Source organism: Pteronotus mesoamericanus, unplaced genomic scaffold (genome assembly GCF_021234165.1).
Source record: "Pteronotus mesoamericanus isolate MK-2021 breed Mesoamerican mustached bat unplaced genomic scaffold, CSHL_Meso_final scaffold_54, whole genome shotgun sequence".
NCBI lineage: Eukaryota > Metazoa > Chordata > Mammalia > Chiroptera > Mormoopidae > Pteronotus > Pteronotus mesoamericanus.
This window is the reverse complement of record NW_026555321.1, coordinates 31,683,481-31,699,517: the sequence shown is the minus strand read 5'-3', so window position 1 is coordinate 31,699,517 and position 16,037 is coordinate 31,683,481. Positions and strand designations below refer to the sequence as shown.

Sequence of the window (16,037 nt, the reverse complement as noted above, 5' to 3'; positions counted from 1 at the left end):
CGTATGAATAAGATGATCCCACAGAAAAGAAACAGAACTCTGAATTTATATCTGCCAGTAAGTGAAAGAACAAGGAAGGGAAAGAAACAGCAAATTGCCAGATTTCATTGACTCTAAGTTGAATTGTGATTTTTTGTACCACTGAGAAAGGAAACATGCTTCCAGTAAAATTATGACGTGTCATCAGCTCCCACATATATCCTGATCTCAGGGATGTGAAATGTGGAAAAAATGAACATTCCAGGATTGACAAAACAGGATATCAACAGGGGTTACATGAGGTAAATATGGGGAGAATAAAATTATTTTACTATAGACCTTTCTGTATCATTCCATTTGTTTCGAAAAGCATGTATTATTTTTATAATTCAAATTACAAAAAATTGCAGTTTAAAAAAGGAAAACAGGGTTTTCCAAATGGTTGCTGCCTGGTTGTTTTTGTGGCCGCTTCCTGGGACAGGGGCATAGTAATTGGCAGCTCCTAGGTGCCCTGCTTGGGGAGAAGGCTGAGGACTTGTGGGGTGGTAGGCAGGTAAGTGTCAGGTGTGCTCTTTCCAGAGCTCAGTCCTGTGTAGGTTTAATCAGCAGGAATTTCCCTTTATTAAGGTCTGGTCCCCAAACCCATCATTAAGGTGTCTTCAAGATCGAAAGTACACAGAGGCACTACAAACAATACAACGAGGCCCATTTTCCCAGAGCACAGGACATCAAAGAGCTCTTCCTCCCACATCTTCCTCTGATTTCTCCTGCTCTCCACCATCTATGGTGCAACCTTGTGTTAGACAATTTATAGACCCGGCTGTCTACTGCCTTTTCCCCAGCTAGACTGCAAATGGCAGGACGCTAGAAACTGCGTTTGTCTCATTTGGGCTGCACCCCTTGCCCTCCCTCTCTTTCTCTTGCTCCAATCCCTCCCTGCTACAGGGTGAGTATGAGGTACCTGGGCAACCTCCTACAATCATTCTTCCCCCATCTTGCAGATAACAGGTCAAGTGTGATGTTGAGGGAGTACACTGCTTTCTCCTTCATGGCTGCACAAAACAGAACCCATCACCTACCCCCCTCCCCGTGCCCTGCCCTGCATCCTAGGCCCTAGAATAAAAGAGAAAAAGAGACAGTAAGATTCCTGTCCCCAAGGAGCTGATCATCTAGAGGGGATACAGAGAACAAATAAGGCAATAAATACTGAAAAGAATGCCAATTGTGATAAATTCTATTAAAAAACAAGTGCTGTGACAGAAGAACCTCCTTTAAACAGGCTAAGTGGAGAAATACCATTTAGATTGATGAGAAGAAACCTACTATATAAGGAGAAAGAGAAAAGGCATTCTAGGTGGGGAAACAGCATGCACAAAGGCCCTGAGGCAGGAAAGAGGTTGATGAGTGTCAGGAATGGAAAGGAGGCCAGTAAGTCAGAGAACAATGAGTGAGGAGAGAGGGGTGGGATGAGGGGCCAGACTTTGAAGTGTTTATAAGCTATGGAAAGGAGCCTGGATCCTGTGCATCACGGGGAGGACTATAGAGTTCCAAGCAGAGAACACTACAATCTGATTTATATTGTTAAAAGGGTCTGTCTGGCCCCTTAGGGAGAACACATGATTGGGGGTGGGGGCAAGAGAAGATATGGAGGACCAACAAGGAAGTTCATCCTTTCATTTAGTCATTGTGTTTATTCAAAAATATTCTAAGGAAATCTCTAAAAAACACAAAAATGAAAACAAACCAAGCTCATCAGCCTGGGGCGTGACTCCAGAGCTCCAGGGCCTGCAGCCTGGGAGCTTATAATAAAGGGAGAGGCAAGGAGGCTTCCCGAAGAAAGAGGCATTTAAGGGGGGCCTTCAAGGATGGCTAAAGGGTGTTCTGGGGTTGGGCAGAGATTGGGCAAAGGCCCAGAGACTGGAAAAGGGCAGTGTGAATGGGAACTGTACTCCAATTCATATTGAATGACTAAAATTCCTGACACACTTAGTGGATGAAGTAATTCACTGAGGAAGGGGAATCATGGAGGAAGATGCGGAAAGGTAGGCAGAGCCTACCTCACAGATATACTGAATGCAGGCGAAGAGTCTGTGCTTTTTTTTGTTTGGCAATGGGGAGCATTAGAAGTCTTGATCAGAGTGGTAGGCCAGAAAACATTCTGAGAAGGGCCCCCTGGTGGCCAGGGGACCATGGAGGAGTCTGGGACAAGTGGGGCCTGGTTCCCCTTACCAATCTGATTCCATGATTATTAATAATAAATAACCGATACTTTATTGAGCTTCCTATGTGTCAGGCACTGTTCTAAGTTCTTTACAGCTATTAAATTATTTAATTCACATAGGAACCCTATGAAGTTGGTACGATTATTTACTTCCCAAGTGAGGAGACTGAGGCACAGAGAGGTTAAGTCACTCGTTCAAGGTCACACAGCTAGGAAGTGCTATGCTGGGTCAAGCCCAGGCTCTCAGGTGCTAGGGTTTGCTCTTAACCACTGCCCTGTGCTGTCTCCTCCATCAGTGATTCCACAGTTCTGCATTCTGGGGTTGTGTCTCTGGCAGAGACAATCCCCTCTGGACAGTATGTTCCTGGATGCCATCTGAGGCCCCAAGATTATGTCTCAAAGTATACAAACTGACTGGCTCCCACTCATGACACTATGGTTAACTTGTGAGACCAGAGGCGAGTCCCTGGACAGCTGTAAAGTGAGGATAAGAATGCTTCGTTCACAGGATGGACATGAGATGTGCATGTTGCTAGCCAGGATGATTATCACAGCAGTGACCAAGAATCGGACAGGAGATGCAGAGCCCTTCACTTACATCTTGTGTAATCTCCGCATGGCTACATTCATTTCCCCCACTACAGAGGGACAATAACTCATGCACAGGGGACACAAAGTGTCTGTGTCAAAGCTGGGATTTGAACTATAGATCCCTCAACAGTGTTTGGTAGGTGCTTAAGAAATGTAAGTCCTCTCTCCCCAGAACATTGACCCCATGTACCTGCAACTTAATGAGGGTACCCAGGTGTCTTTTAGGGATTGAGGAGGAAGAGAAAAGGTATGGCTGATTCCTGGGTCTAGGCCTGTTGTTGCCAAAGCGTCAGCCTCAAAGGTATCCTGAACTTGCCCCCCAGTACCTGTGGGCAATTGTGTTGGGAACAAAGGCTGGGTATGAATCGCCCTTTTCCTGACTTGAGGCCTGATCCAAGGCCTTGCCCTTTCTCCTGGAGGGGTGGGGTGGTGTATGAGTACGGTGGGGTTACAGTCAATACCATGGACAGAATGCCGGGATTCTGGGCTCTCCCCTGGCAACCTTGGGCAACTCCTCTCTGGGCCTCAATCTCCCCTTGAGTCCAACATTTCTTGGAGACCAGTCTTCTTGGTAAACAGATCACTTCACAGTTGTGAGGGGCAAAGTAGAGCATGTGCACAGAGAGCCTAGCGCGGAAAGTGCAGTTAATGGCAGCTGTTATTATTCCAGGTTGCTTTGGAGGCTGTAGTGAGGCTCAGGGGAGAAGGTTGTATAAAGGCTTGTTGGCCCCTTTCCAACCCCAGCATTTGCATTCATGTTTAGCTGTTGCAGACCCATTGTAGAGGTTTGACTCAGGAGTTCAGAGGGACTCCTCAGAGAAGCTTTTGGAAGTCCCATGGCAAGGGAAGCTGTTGGAATTCCCTTCCCCTGAGTCCATCAGAGCAGATCCAGATCTCTGAGAGTGTAGAGAAACATCCAGAAACAGCCCTGGACCCTGATCCCCAGCCATACTTAGTTCTATTACTATTGCCTGAGTATAGACTCCTCCCTACACTGGCCCCATTTTATAGATGAGGAAACTGAGGATGTATGGGATCCAAAGACTGGTCGGTGTGGCCTAATCTCGGCCATGGAAGTTACTCATGGTCCAGTCCCCAGCTGAGTGTCTGCTCTCAGCTTCCACCTTCTCCTGGGGCTGCCTGGGCTCCCCAGTGAGAGCTGTTTCTGGAGCTGATTCATCTCTAGGTCAGTGAGGAGCCTGGCACATAGCCGGCACACACCAAGTACTCAGCCAGTATTGGTTTTATTGATTTACATTCTCTCCCCTCTTCAAGATTCTCTGAGTTTAGAAATACAAAATTTGCTGGGGGTGTGATGGGGAGAAAGGCCTCATTTTAATCTGAACTGAGTCATGTAAGTTGATAAATTTAGAGTGGCCTAAAGAGCTCTTGATCTCCTGCCTTCAGATAGTTGCTAGGAAAAAACTGGGTCTAGCAACCTTTGCACTGCAAATACATATGACAGTGTAGACACTGTCCTGCCCTGCCTGAGTACGCCTCACCAGCCTGCAGCACATGTGCCCCAGGTGCTGGTCTGTGTGTCTCCCACCTGCCTCCCTCTCTGAAGACCACCCTGGGGTGAACGGGAGCTGCTGCTGGGTCAGGCTTGCTCCTAGGGACCCTGATCCAAGATCCACACAGCTGTATACACACACATGGCCAAGACTGCCTTATGTCTAACTGTGTCCCTTCCCTGGGATTTTGACAATTAGTAATGCCAGAGAAATTTTGAATATTAGACATTTAAAGTGCTGGAAGACCCGTCTGGTCACAAAGTCCTTGTTTTAAAGATGGGAAACAGGTGCCAAGAGGGACTGACTGTGATGGGTCCAAGGTCACCGCCAGTGTTTGTCAAGGCTGGGGCACCCAGGTCTCTGCTCCCCCAACTCCTGCTCAAATCCGTTTTTGTGGCCCTGGTACTGCCTGGTGGCTGGACCACCTGGCCAGCCAGGGTTTTTGGTCCCTTCAGGGGGCAGTTTTGCTGTGTCAACCCTTCAGCAGCCACTGAGAAGGCACTTGGAGGCCAGGAAGTGCTGGCTGGTAGGCTTACACGGTGGTTGGCAGGCTCTGCTGACCTTGGGCACAGCCCAGCTTGGCCCCTTCCCCTGTACTGTGGTGAATAGGCAGAGACATGAAGGAAGAAGGAAACCACTTCTGACAAGAGCCCTGACCCAGTGGATGCTGCATCTGGCTGCAGCTTCTTCAAGAAACCATCCTTCTCCTGGCAAGAACTCCTTCTTCATAAGAACCACAGAGTCTAGATCAACATGGGCAAGGAGGCAACATCAGGCTAGTGCCTGGACATTGGGGTTTGATTCTAGCAGTGGGGAAAGCCAGCTGCTGTGACCTTGGGGAAACCAACATGCATCTTGGGCCTCGGCTGCCCCATCTGTAAAATGAGCATGGTTTATACTGTTATTATTTTATTGAGCCCAGTATCTATTTTAGCTACCATTTATTGAACTAGAAGAGACTCATTAGAAGTTCATCAAATAATAATTGCCTACACTTTTGCCAAATACTGCCTTAAGCACTTTAATTTTACTTAATTCCCACAGCAATCTCATGAATTGGATACTTTTGTTATCCCTATTTTACAGATGAAGGAACTAAGGCACAGAGACATTAAGAAACTTGTACACAGTCGCACAGAAAGGAAGTGGTGTAGCAGGAATTGGAATCCCAGAGTCTGTGCTTTAGACTCCTCTCTGTTCTACTGTCTTTGTTGTTTACTTTGAACTGTTAATTATTAAGCACCTATTGCATACAGGCACTCTGCTGGATATGTGATACAGACACAAACGCGTTGGCTTCTTATATAAGTGCTAGAAGGTAGGTATTCTCATGCCCATTGTTTCAGAAGGCTCCGGTGAGGTACACGGAAATACCAAGGCCCCACCATGACTGAGCTTGGGAGGCAGGTGGTAGACGGGCTTGTTCCCACCAGCCTGGTGGCCCTGTTCTAAATCCTTTACAGCTTTTACCTTATTTACCATATTTCACTGCATCTGAGATGCATCCATTGTAAGATGCATCACTACTTTATGTATATTTAAGACAAAGTCACGGCTGGTTCTGCTGTGACTTGCCACCAGTTGTAATGGGCACCCCTGTTTCAGAGATATCAAGATGTGCATCTGGGAATCCATACAATTCAGCCTTAATCACAACAACCCTACAGGGCACGCTCTTTTACTGTCCCCATTTAGCAGCTGAGGGAGCCGAAGTTCAAAGATGAAGGATGCATAGCTGGCCAGTGGCCAGTGCCCAGGCCTTGGATTTGATACTTTGAGACTGGGCCCACACTTGTTCTGGAACCACTGTACTATATCACTGCTAAGTCAGGCCACATGGGTAGTGTGTCCTGCCCACAGGCACAGATTAGAATGTTGAGAAGACTCTGTCAGTGAGAGCACAGCACCCCTTGCTCCAAATGAGCTTGTGGCCCTCATCTAGCCCAGATGCTCCAGGCAGGCTAGGAGACACCCCCAAATGGCTTCTCAAGGATCCCCCACCCCTCCACAGCCTCAACCGAAAACTGTGACAGCTCAGTTCCCTGTGCCACCCCTGAGCCAGCCCAGTGAGGCAGGGTTTGAGGGAGCCAGGCTGGAAGAACTCCCCTGGACAATACTCCCCATGACCCCTGCAAAGTGGTCCCTGGAAGGGCCAGACTTGGCCCAGTGGAACAGCCCAAGCCAGCATGGAGAATGCCACCACTTTATAGGAAACTGCTCTCAGGTAGGCATGGGAGTGTCAGAGAGACCTGCTTCTTTCCTTGACAGCTATGTGGCTCTTGGACTCAGAATGGGATCACCCAATCACAGGATCCTCCCACAGGCTCTTCCAACCCCATGCTCCACTACAGCACAACTTCTCAGGGTCTTTACGAAAATTGAATCCACTCTCTTGGATTAGGATGGCCTGTTCTGGGGGCATATTTAAGAAAGCGCTCTGAGGGCCTTTCCCCAGAAGCTGGACAGAAGCTTGACATATTTCAAATGTCCGGTATGACCAGGGTTCTATTTGTGACAGATTTCTATCCATCACATCACACACACTATCTTGTGAGGCAGGTTTCCTCAACCCTGCTTTACATGTCACGATGCCATGCTATGAGAGACAAAGCTACTGGCTTAAGGTCACACAGAAGTAAACACTGGCATTGGGATTTAAATTCGATTTAATTTCTGATGGCACGAGATGAGGCCACTTTAACACCGATTTCTGGACAAGGCCCGAGTCAAATGCTTCCTCTGCATTACTTCAGCGAATCCTCACATAACAGTAGTATAAAAATAGTAACACTCTTATTATTACCCCAATTTTACAAATGAGGAAACACCCTCTGAGTCTTTAATTGAACTATAACCCAAGGCTAGGCACTTCACCTATATCGTATTTGCTTCTCAGAACAAGTAGGAAGGTGGGTACTAATGTCACTCCCATTTTCTGGAGAAGTCACTAATTCAACAGCACACAACTCCTCAATCGTGGAGTCACTTATTAGGATGTGGATTGGAATAAGCAATTACCTTCCCACACATTAAATGAAAAAATGTTTGCAAAGCGCTTGAGGATGGATAGATTTATTATGATTAGCATTTTAGAATTTGGCAATTACTGTACAAGTTTGGTGTTGCTGTCCCCATTCTTCAGATAAAGACACTGAGGTTCACAGAGAGTAAGTGACAGATTGAAAGGACTGTAATCTCTCAGTCTTCTGCAGTGCAGGTCCCCTCACACCTCCAAGCACCCCTGCCCATCTCCAGCTCTTCTCTCTGGGTCAACACAGGACTTGTTGGGAGTTCCCACCCACAGACCTGGGTTCAAATCCTAGCTCTGCCTCTCACTTGCTGTGTGACTTGGGCATGTCTTAACCTCCCTGAGCCATGGTTTCTTTATCTGTAAAGAGGGAGATAGTGAGGAGGAAATGAGACACTCTGCAAAGGACTTACTAGCAGTAAACAATAAATATTACTGACCGTAGTAGGTCGAAAAGCATTTCCCCCCAAATTCATGTCCACTCGAAACCTCAGAATGTGCCATCATTTGGAAATAGGGCCTTTGTGTATTTAGTTAAAATTCTCAAGAGGAAATTATCCTGGAGTTAGTGTGGGCCCTATATTCAATGACTGAGGTCCTTATAAGAAAAAAAGGAGAGGACAGAGACACACAGAGAAAAAGGTGACGTGAAGATGGAAGCGGAGATTGAAATGATGCAGCTACAAGTCAAGGAATGCCAAGGATTGCTGGCCACCACCTGAAGCTGGGAGAGCAGGGGATGGACTCAGCTTCAGGGCCTCCAGAAGGAACCAGCCCTGTTTACACCTTGATTTCAGACTTCCAGTCTCCATAATGGAGAGAATCAAGTTCTGTTGTTTTGAGCCACCCGGTTTGTAATTATTTGTTATGGCAACAACAAGAAACAAACATAGTGGCTATAACTGCTATTGCAGACTTGCATTGTCTTAGCCCCTTTAACCTAGGGCTAGCTGGCAGAAGAATCTGCCCTAACTGTCCCGTCTTTCAAGGGAAAATCATGAGACCAGGGGGCTGACATGACTTGCCCAAGGTCACTCACCAGTGACTGAGCTGGGCCCGGAACCAGCTCTCTCGCCTTCAGACAAATAGGCCTTCTCCCCCATCCATGGAGACCTCTGTGGTCTCAGGGACACCAGGCCTGGTCCCCACCCCCACCTCCACCTCCATCAGGCCCGGCCATCTTGCCCTCCACTCTGACCCTTCAGAGGTTTCCTGGGTTGTGCACGATGCTTCCAAGATCTTAAAAACACTCCCACCATCCCGTTCAGGGCTCCCAACCAGAGACGACAATAAAGTCATGGCACATTGCCTGGCATCTAGTAGATTTTCAGGAGTCGCAGCTGAAAGTGTCACCTATTGTTTATTACTGTCATAGAGCAGCCCTATGAAGCCCTATGGGCAGCCATTTTACAGATCAAAAACCAAGGCATGAAGAGGCAAAGCAACTGATCAAGGGTACCCTTAAGTGGCAGAGGATTTGAACTCACACCTTCTGATTCACGAACTCGACAACTTCCATTCACTGAACCACAAATACAAGCCACACCGTGAGCTTAGCACTTTATGTCCATTATTTCTCCCACTTGCCACTCACAACAACCTGAGAGGTGGGTACTGTTACCATCCATTTTACAGATGCGTGAACTGAGGCCCCACCCTACCACTGTGAACGCCAGGCCCTTGCCATTGTCTCCTTCTACTACCAGCTCTTATAGACATCCAACTGACTCCGTTCAGGGGAACATTCTCCCCACTTTCTTGTCTGAGGCTCCCAGTGGGAGGGAGAAATGAATTATTGCAGGTTCACTGGAATGGGCAGGAGACCCACCCCGCCTCCCACACTGCACTGTGTATTCCAGGTGGGGCTGGGGGCGGAAACCCATCCACTCCCCACACCCCCGCCACGTGTGTATGCATGTGACACCCAGCATGTGCTCACTAGACAGCTCAGCTAAGGGAAGCCAACAGGGGCCACATCCTATACCTCGGGGACCACCAGTATTCCCTACCTTGACCCTGCACCTGCTATGTGCCAGCTGCTTCACACACATTATTTAAAATCTTCCCAACATCCCACTTTTAATCTATTTCCTTTCTAGAAAAAGAAAGATTTGGGTTTACAGAAGAGAAGCCATTTCCTCACTGTCATATGGTTCAGAGAGGCTTTACCAGAACTCACCCAGAAGACCCAGTGGGTCTCTTTGGAGCATCCCTCCCAGCCATGCTGCTGAGAATAGCCTCATTTTGGATTTGAAGGCTGACCTGTCCCCAGAAGGGCCCGATTTAACTGTGCAGGGTGAAGCGAGTGTCTAGGGGTGGAATAGTGGACTGGAGGGCTGGGGACCTGAAATTCAGTCTCACTCTGCCATCAACTTGCCAAGTGACCTCAGTTTCTTCCGATGTGGCAGGCATGGGGGAAGAGCATGATGCCCAGGTCACCCCAGCTCTCTGAGTCTATGAGTTCTTCCAAGCCCACTCTTAGTCACCTTGGCTCCCTGGGGTACAGAGCTATAGATACAGACCCTGCGGCACCTGTGACAATACAGCGCTCAAGGCCTCCTGCATCAGTGGGGACAAAAATCTGCCCCTTACCAGGTGATTCTTATGTCCACTAATGCTTGAGATCCACCAGCCTAAAGATTATCCTTCTTTGCTTTCCCTTCTGACCTTGGCAGCAAGATGCTCACCTGCTCTGGCCCCAGGTCCTGGTGTCAGTCACTCCTCTGTGCACAGCCTTCCATAGTGCTCAAGGCTCTCAGACAGCTGTGGGCTGAGGCATCGCAGGACAGGTATGCCCTCATCACAGATGAAGACTGAGGTGCAGAGAGACAAAGTGGCTTGCTCAAGGTCATGCAGCTGGTTAGGAGTAGAGGCTGGGCCTGGCGGACTCATCCTTCTAACCCAGAGTTAAACATCTGGGGAAAATCAGGGACCCAAACAGGCTGCTGCTGCTTCTTGCCTGGGACCTGAGAGAGACCGGCAAGATTCCCTGTTCTCCAGAGAGCACAATGTGACCTTGGACCTGGCTGGACCTCAGTTTCCCTCTAATAAATAGGCCTAGGCCAGGTAACATCAGAGTATACACATCTGCATTTGGCTTTCTAGGTGCCATCAATTCCATGAAGTAAAGAGGTGGCAGAGTTGTCTGGCTGCTTAGGACAGGACCACACCTGCCTGGGGAGGGCTCTGTCTTTACCCACAGGAGACCTTCTAAACCCTTTCTTAGATCCTCACCAAAAAATATCACGTTTTCAGCCTGTTGTTTCACAAGATATTGGCACCCCAAATTGGACTGGACTCACGCAGGAGGGGAAGGGAGGTTCTAAGAGGCAGGCAGGGAGCTCAAAGGCCTGCCTTCCATCCTTGCCCTGTCCCAGCTGTGTGACCTTGGGTAGGTGCCTTCATTTCTCTACGCAGCTTCCTCATCTGTGGCCTGGGAATCATGAGGCTATGCGAGGTCCCACTATAGTGATGCTTGCAAAGCAATATGCTCAGTGAATGCTTGCTGGGTTATTACTTATCCAAATCCCCCCAAACTATACTTGTGCTGGGTGGGGAGAAAGGGAAAGGGGGCACTAGGAAAACAGAGGGAAGGGCCCAGCATTTCAGTGTTTCTACAGCATAAGCCACAGGCTTTTCTGACCTTCTGTTTGGAGAAGACTTTGGAGAATGCTGGAGGCATCCAGGGCCCCATCTCTCAGAGATCCCACACCAGAGTGCCGGTTTCTTGGTACCAGAGAAGGGGGCCTGTGGGGTCCTGGTGGTCTGGGCCATAGAAAGCGGCTGCGCCCGCCCCCTCCTGTCTCCTTTCCAACACTGGGCAGCCTTCCCTGCAGAACATCAATAACCCAAGATGGCCTTGCTGAACCCGATCACAGCTCCCTGGAAATGTGGGCTGGCCCTCCCTTCAGGCTTGTGTGGGGCTGCAGCCACCACTTCGGGGCCAGTGCCCTTCGGTCCTCACATGGCAGTACCCTGAGGGGCAAACCTCTCCCCAGTGCCCCGAGGCACCTTCAATTCCACGAGATGCCTGGAGGCTGAGGGTGCTTAGGGCAGGGGTATGCACGCAATATCCGCAAAGGTGCTGCATCTGTGTGCCAGGGCTGTCTTCGTACGTGTGCAACCTACATTCACCTGTGGGCGTATTCCAGCATGCCATGTGTCTGCCAATGCATGGACATGCATGCAGCTGACATTTGGGACCCCAAACACATGCGTGCTTGTCTCTTTCATACTGGGGCCATCCCCCACAGGCCACATGTCACATCTGTGGCTGCTGCAGGGCACTATGTGCAGGCTGATTTGCCCATGTGCATCCCACTGCATTCCTATGTTAGTGTTACATGCATGTGTAGACATGCTGTATTCACAAGTGTGTGTATGAGAACATGCTGCATTCATGTGCATGCCGTATTTTGCAGGTGATATTCAGGGATGTGAGCTGTATTCCCACATGCCTGATAGGGTGGTAGGGTGCATATGTGGGCATGGATATTCTGTATGAATATTTATGATTGGAACATACAGTGTACTACATGAGTACTCCATATGTATGTCTATGGTTGAAACACACAGCGCATTACAATGTACACTATATCTGTATAAATGCATCTGTGCAAATCTATTGATGTGTTACAGGCCCTGATGAGAATGGGACAGGGTATGTGAAGGAGGCTAAATAATATGGGCCATCAGCATCTTTCCTGGACCACCCCCACAGGGTTCCTGCAGAGCCACAGCCCCAAACCTGCCACTGCCCCTTCAAGGAAGTTAACAGGCGGAAGCCCTGGCAGCCTGTACTCCAAGCCCCCTCCTACTGCACACGTCAAAGGAGAATTTCTCCGGATGGTGCCCGCCACTCCAGGAAATGCCCCAAACATCAGCTCTCCTTCCTCCCAGCGATTTAGAGAGCAATGCAGGTGAGGAGGAGAGGAACTCCTTCTGTACTGGGCCAGGGGTGTGCAGCATCACACCAAGACCCTCTGCAGGTGGAGCTTGCCTGCTCACTTATCCTTCTGAAGGTCGAGCCAGGCTGGGCCTCTGCATGGGGACCCCCAGATCCCTGCGGCCCTTGCCTGACTAGGGCAGACCAGCCGCAGTGACCCCTCCCCAAACAACCTGGTGAACAGAGGACAGAGGTTGTGTGGAATGGCCACCTGGCTAGCAAGGAGTGTCTGCCCATAGCAGCCCACCTTTGGGGAGTCCAGAGGCTCCCTGCTGGCTTTCCAATTCTGACCCTGTAGGGGGCAGGGAGGAGCCCCAGGTACCCAAGTGCCCAGCCAGAGGCCACCCAGGCTGTGGCTGAGGAACTGGGATTTCAGGCAGAAAGTGCCAACTCCACCACCCAGCATGACTGCTGCAAAATGGCCTGACCATGCTACTCCTGTCCCCCTCCTGGCCATCTCAGGGACCTGGTTCCTGCCATCACACACCCTGGCTGGCCGGCCTGACCTGGTGGGTGCCGGCACACAGCAGCCCACCCCACCAAGGGGATCCTCCGTGGGGGGCCTCCTGCTGCCTGTTTCCTGGGGCCCTGGTTGGGGCAGGCAGGGGTACCCTTTGGTCATCAGTGTTTCCCCAGGTCCAGCAGCTCAGTAGGGAGAGAACCTTACCCCCCACCCCCTCCCTGCCACCAGCTTGTTGGCCCTTGCGTAACATCCATTGAGGGCATTTGCTGTCCACAGGCTGCGGGGAATTTACCTGAGACCCCAGGCATCTGCCTGTCCCAGGCCTCCCTGCCTGTGTCCCCAGCACCCCAGTCCTCCCCTCCAACACAGAGACCCTCCTCACACTAGTGTCTCCCCCAGCAGCAACTCCCAATGCAGCCTCAGCTGCTGCCAGATAAACAAGCCCAGCTCGCAACCCCCTCCAAGCTGCCACCGCCACCACCATCAGAGCTGAGAAAAAGCAAATGAAATGAAACAAAATAAAATGGGTGAGGGAGGAAGGGGAGAGCAGAGTGGGGTGCTTTTTATTTTTTATTTTCTCATGCTGGGGGATGCCGGTACTTACTTGGCTACGAAAATCAGCACAAATCCGGCATGGTTTACAGGCGGGCAGCCCCGGAATCGCGGTGCTGCAGCTGGTGCCGCGGCTGAGCCCAGCCAGCGTGCCCGGTGCCTCTGCAGACTGTACCATCCCGCCCGAGCAGGTGGGGGGCGGGGGGCGGAGGCGCGGCGCGGCTTCTAGGAGAGCATCGCCCCGGCAAAACGCGATCTCGGGGGAGGCAGAGGCCGCCCCTGCCGCTGCGCCGGAGGCTGGGGGAGGGGGCCGGAGGCTGGGGGCGGACCTCCGCGAGGGCTCGTTCTGTTGCGGGGACAGGGGAGAAGAGTAGAAGAGTAGGGGGCAGGAGGGGGGTTGCGTGGACCGAACCACCACGGTGTTGTTTGCGGTTTTAATTCCTCCCGTGGGATCATGAAGAGCTAAAGCTGGCAGAGTCTCAGGAATCTGCCCGCTCACTCGAAGTAGGAGGGAATGTCAAGGGCATGGTGAGGGTAGGATTGGGGTTGAGCCGGAGGGGAGGGGTCCCTCCAGTGGTGGAAGGGGTGGGGTAGTGATTGCAGAGAGGGAAGGATTTTGTTCACATAGGTCTAAGCCCTTCCGTTCTTTCTGGGAGCTTCCTGTGGCTGGGAAGGAGATCTGCCCCCCTCTTTTTGGTCAGGACACCCCCATACCTGGAGAGCAAAGGTCACAAGGGGGGAGGAGTGGACTTAACACAGACTAAACACATCTGTGGTTGCAGGGCCTGCAGTGAGTTCCCTGCTGCCAGCTAAACACTACCTCTGCAACCCAGCCGTTAGCCTGCCTTATGCACCCCCACCCAGGGTGGGGTCGGGGCTGAGGACCTGGCAGAAGACCCCTTCAAGGGGTGATTTCTCTGCTGACAGGTGCCCATGGGCAGGGATGTTTTCTTATGTCTTGTGCATCTACATAATCTGAGGGGGCCTTTGCTGATGAATTAGGGGCTGACCATATGGGGGGACAGATGATATCCAGAATACCCAAGGGAACCCCAAAGAGGAATCTGTAGGAATGGATTCCCCCCCGCCCCCGCCCCCCTCCAGCTGCCCACTTTTTCCTGCCTCATCTCTGGCAGACCTGCTGCCTCTTTAAGTAGAGAATGGTGGGGAGACAGCCCTAGGAGCAAGGTTAAGAGGTCACAGTGGGTGAAGGGGCTTCTCTAAGAGTCAGAAGCCTCCCTCTCCACTGCCCTGCCCCCTCCAGGAGGGGGTGCCCTGCTTGGAAGGAAGGCACTGAAGGTGGAAGGACCTTCAGGACATGTCTCAGGGCACTTGTCAGCTTGGAGGGGGTGCATGGGGGGTTGAGGATGGGAGTTGCCCCAGGAGGCAGCTCCAGATGGAAGCTGCCTCCTTCCCCTGCCCCCATCCCCTGCCCACTTCTGAGCTGCCTGCCAGAGTGTCCCGAGCTGCCTGCCGCTCCATCCCTGGGCTGGCACAGAATATCAATTTGTCTCGTTAAGCTGAAAGTCTGCACTGCACCAAAATCGGAGCCCGGTCGGGCAGAGGGGCCATGGGAAGCAGAGAGCTGAGAGCACTAGCAGCAGGGCCCCCACCAGCAGGACCAGCCTGATAATTCCTTACTTTTCACCCCCACTCCCAAGCCCCACCAAAGGGTCCTGTTCTACCCCTGGGCCAGGCAGAGTGGCCTCAGTGCAGGAAGGATGCTGAGAAGCTAAGGATGCTGAGCACTGGGTGGCCCTGGTCCTCACCGGGGCAGGCAAAGCAGGTACCTCACTAGGCTACCAGAGTAGCCCAGGACACCCCTCAGAAAGGCTCTTACTGCCCACCAATAGCAGGGGACAGGGAGCTCCCAAGTTGGCCTTCTTGGGGGTGCAGGTGGGGGGACTCCAGCGGGCCCCCCCAGGCAGACTTCTAAGTCAGCCCCCATTCTAGGTCTGGGCCAGGTCAGGAGTCTCCGTTTCTCCAAGACCTAGAGGCAGCCTCTGCCCCTCAACATGGGGCCAAGGGAAAGTGTTCTGAGGTAACTGGGATGAGGGTGGGCAAAGAAGGGCAGAGGGTGAAAGGCCTATTGCAGCGCACACCTGGTCCGAACAAACAAGTCTGTGACCTGAATCCCACCATTGTTATTGTAACATCACTGGGGGAACCACTTTCTCAGATTACAAAACAAACAGCCCCTCAAGGGGCTGGTTAAGAACCACCGTTTCAACAATAACAATCCCTCCCATGTCCAGCACAGTTTATAGTTTGCAAAGGCCGCCTGCAAAGCTGTAAAACACTTAATCCTCAAAACTGCTGGAATGGCTGCTGAGAACCTAGGTTACAGATGAGGAAGCTGAGTGTGACTCAGAGGCATGTGGTGGCCAGGACAGGGTCTCTCAGCTAGGAATGGGCAAGCCAAACCTGTGACCCAAGATTGAGACTTTAAGCCCAGGGTTTTTCACGTGTGAAGGTCAGTGTGGTGTGGGCCAGCTGTAGGTTCCCATACTGATTAGGAAGTCTGGAGTCCTGCCTGCTCACTGGCCCCTGTTTGGGGTGGGCTGGGGCTTCACCAACAGACACCAAATTCTCAGGACCTCATGGATTTTGGTTCCCTGAATCTAAGACTAGAACTGGTACCTGGCTAAGCTCCCATCTTCTTGGCATTCCTGGCCTCGTGTACTTCTGTATCCATACCCTAATTACGGAATGCCCTCAACTTCTGAGGCAGCCCAAATGTTGAA

At 51.1% G+C, this 16,037-nt stretch overlaps 1 protein-coding gene across 14 annotated transcripts in view; it reads right to left on the bottom strand.

Annotated features, from left to right (window-relative positions):
• Positions 1-16,037, bottom strand: part of ATP2B2 (ATPase plasma membrane Ca2+ transporting 2) — a 210,642-nt gene that overhangs the window by 166,970 nt on the left and 27,635 nt on the right. For 10 of the 14 annotated variants that reach the window (XR_008530964.1, XR_008530965.1, XR_008530966.1 and 7 more), the window contains exons 1-3: positions 13,346-13,433; positions 10,977-11,163; positions 10,021-10,146 (exon numbers count right to left, since the gene is read on the bottom strand). The exons of 1 other annotated variant lie outside the window; for it this stretch is intronic. The gene's annotated coding sequence lies outside the window, so the exon portion shown is untranslated. Of the gene's footprint in view, positions 1-10,020; positions 10,147-10,976; positions 11,164-13,345; positions 13,459-16,037 lie in introns of those variants that run through there. 3 more of the 14 variants (XM_054595302.1, XM_054595301.1, XM_054595304.1) reach the window with 3 other exon arrangements.